At 38.3% G+C, this 3,128-nt stretch overlaps 1 pseudogene; it reads left to right on the forward strand.

The window, feature by feature from the left end:
* The first annotated feature begins 1,662 nt into the window (after nt 1-1,662).
* LOC105002302 lies at nt 1,663-2,641 on the forward strand (annotated as a pseudogene).
* Nucleotides 2,642-3,128: the final 487 nt, after the last annotated feature.

Here is a 3,128-nt window from a genome sequence, read left to right on the forward strand (position 1 = left end):
ATATATATATATATATATATATATATGTATGTGTGTGTGTGTGTGTGTGTGTATATATATATATATTCATTGATATATACTCATGCAATGCCTATATGATGTTCATTGGAAGGACTGATGCTGAGACTGAAACTCCAGTACTTTGGCCACCTCATGTGAAGAGTTGACTCATTGGAAAATACCCTGATGCTGGGAGGGATTGGGGTACAGGAGAAGAAGGGGACAACACAGGATGAGATGGCTGGATGGCATCACTGACTCGAAGCACATGAGTTTGTGTGAACTCCGGGAGTTGGTGATGGATAGGGAGGCTTGGCATGCTACGATTCATGCAGTTGCAAAGAGTCAGACAGGACTGAAAGACTTAATTCAACTGAATCCCTATAGCTGAACTTTATAGTTTATTGCTGGTGCTCAGTTACTGGAAAGTGTCAAGAGTTCCCAGCAAAAGGCTTTGTATTACAGTGAGATTTGGATTTCTTCTCTGCTGCCTGAAGTGCAAGACATTTCCTCCTGAATGCGCCTGTGTGTTTGTCAGTTATTCTCCAGGTACCATTAGACAATTCTCAAAGAGGTCCACTCCTTCATGTTTTTCATATTTCAGAATATAAAAAAAAAATTAGACATTTTTACTTCCCTTTGGCAGTAAGCAACCTTGATGTCTAAGTTCGGTCTCTGTGATCTCTGCCTCCACATGGATATCTAAGGCTTCCAATGTCATTCACTCAAAGTTTGCTCTAACCAGCATCTTCTCATTGCTTTCCTTGTGAAAAGTCCAGGGTGTCTCTTCTCCCCCACCATGAACCCTCTAACCCTCTTAATTTTCTTAAATAAAAAATTAAAATGGTCTTTACACATTAATGTGTGGGAAAGAGACAGAGTGATGAGCTATAGGTACTTATCTAACTGAGGAATTTGTATGTTAGACTTGTTTCCTGAATCAAAATTTTAGGCAGCTGCCATCATCTACCTGGATGTCTGAGTCCTACAAGCAATTTCATATTTGAAAATTCTTTTCTTTTTTTGAAAATTCTTTTCTGAACAGGAATTTCTAAGTCAAGAAAGATCATTTTGTGAGTGGAGTCACACCCTTAGAAAGGGGATTTTGTTCAGTTTTGATCAAAACAGTACCAGTATGTTCTTTATGTACCAGCCTAAAGTAGAAGGACAGTAAAGAGTTTACAGAAATTTCGGAGGAGAGAAAAGTGCAGCTCAAGGATTTTGGTGCCTCTGTGTCTAAAGTATTTTCTCACTGTGTGTTCTTATTCTTCTTTTTTGTTTTCTTCAGTCAATGAACAGTTTAGAAGAAGTAAGAGAAGATGGATTGGGGGAGGAAGGAGAATGCCACAGAGCATCCTGATCCTATTGACTCCATCATAGTCATGGAGTCCAAACACTCAGTATTTATGCTGTGGATGTCACTGAATGTGGGAAGATAATTGTGCTAAACTGAATACTTGTTAAACTTCCATAGGTCTCAATATTGCCATTTTCACAGCTATTGCAAAAAAATAAATAAATAAATAAACTGATGAAGTTGATTCTCCTATTTCTGTCATTCAGTACTTGAGGGAAAAGCTGAGGATAACGTATGTATAGAAGAGTAGAGAGGATCACAGTTTGGCCAATGTCGTCCCCTTGCTAAGAGGCACCTGAGCTTCCATGTTTATTACAAATGGCACTGTGTTTATGCCCTCTGTGCTGACCTTTATTGGGATCCTTGGCCTAGAAACTGTACAGTGTTGGATTGGGATTCCATTCTCTGCAATGTACATCATTGCTTTGATGGAAAATTCTATACTTTTGATCATCATCAAATTTGAACCCCGTCTCCATGAGCCTATGCATACCTTCCTGCTCATGTTGGGAGCCACGGACACTGCACTTAGCACCAGCATTGTCCCCGAGATGCTTAGAATTTTTTGGTTTCACTTGTCAGTGGTCTAATTTGATGCTTACCTCTTTCTGATGTGGCTCATCCACACATGTCAGGGTATTGAATTAGGAGTCCTGCTGGCCATGTATCTGGGCCACTATGTAGCCATCTTTTATTCTCTGAGGCATGCTACCATATTCACTCAACAGCTAGTCACTGACATTGGAGTTGGAGTGATATTGCGGGCAGCCTTTCTCTTCATCCCATGCATATTGCTCCCAAAGTGCCATCTTACCTTTTACAGAACTCAGTTAATGTCCCATGCTTACTGTGAATATATGGCCCTTGCAGGGATTGCCACTGGAGATGTTGATAAGTTCTATGGTCTCCTTGAAGCTATTGTTGTTAGTGACTTTGACCTCATTTTGATCACCCTTTCTTATACACAAATATTTATCACTGTCTTACACTGGCCCCAGAAAGAGGCACGCCTTAAGGCATTTAATTCATGTATTCCCCACATATGTATCTTCTTCCAGCTCCAGTTCTGGAACTGGAAGAACTGCTTTTCTCTCCTTTTGTACTCGTAGGTTTACCACATATATCTCATCTTACATATGTATCACTTTGTCCATTCTTTAGCTGCTGGTTCCACATTTCCTCAACACTTTTGTCTATGGGGTGAAGACCAAGAACATTCAAGATAAGGTAGTAAAAAATGTTCTGTTTCAAACGCCAGGCTTGACATTTGATAGAACTAGTTGATCCTATGGATTTGATGTGTCATCTCTTGAGTATATGTGATCTGCAAATCCAGTTAGTGGTTTGGAGTATCATCTTACTTGATGAATACATTAATAAAATGTGAAATATAAAGGATGATATGATGTTTACAGACTAAATAATAGTCTGTAGGAAGAATCAGAACTCATGACTCTCCTTATTACCAAGGCCATAAAAATAAAAAATTTTGAAATAAAAAAATTGAGTGAAATAAAAAAATTCAGAGACCCTCTGCAGATCATAGTAGAACATAACTGAATTTTTCTTATACTTAGAATCACAGGATCCAGCTCCTATGTTTGGTATATAAGTCCCTTTACATTCTTTCTCCAGCTATTAAAAAATCTTTAATGATTACTTTGTCTCATCAAAATCCACCCCTTGAATGTCTCCTTCTGGTCTACTATAAACATAAATATCTATAAATATATCATTTTTCATGAAGTTACCTTTACTAAGTATTTTATGC

The sequence above is a fragment of the Bison bison genome, unplaced genomic scaffold (assembly GCF_000754665.1).
Source record: "Bison bison bison isolate TAMUID 2011002044 unplaced genomic scaffold, Bison_UMD1.0 scf7180017855379, whole genome shotgun sequence".
Taxonomy (NCBI): domain Eukaryota; kingdom Metazoa; phylum Chordata; class Mammalia; order Artiodactyla; family Bovidae; genus Bison; species Bison bison.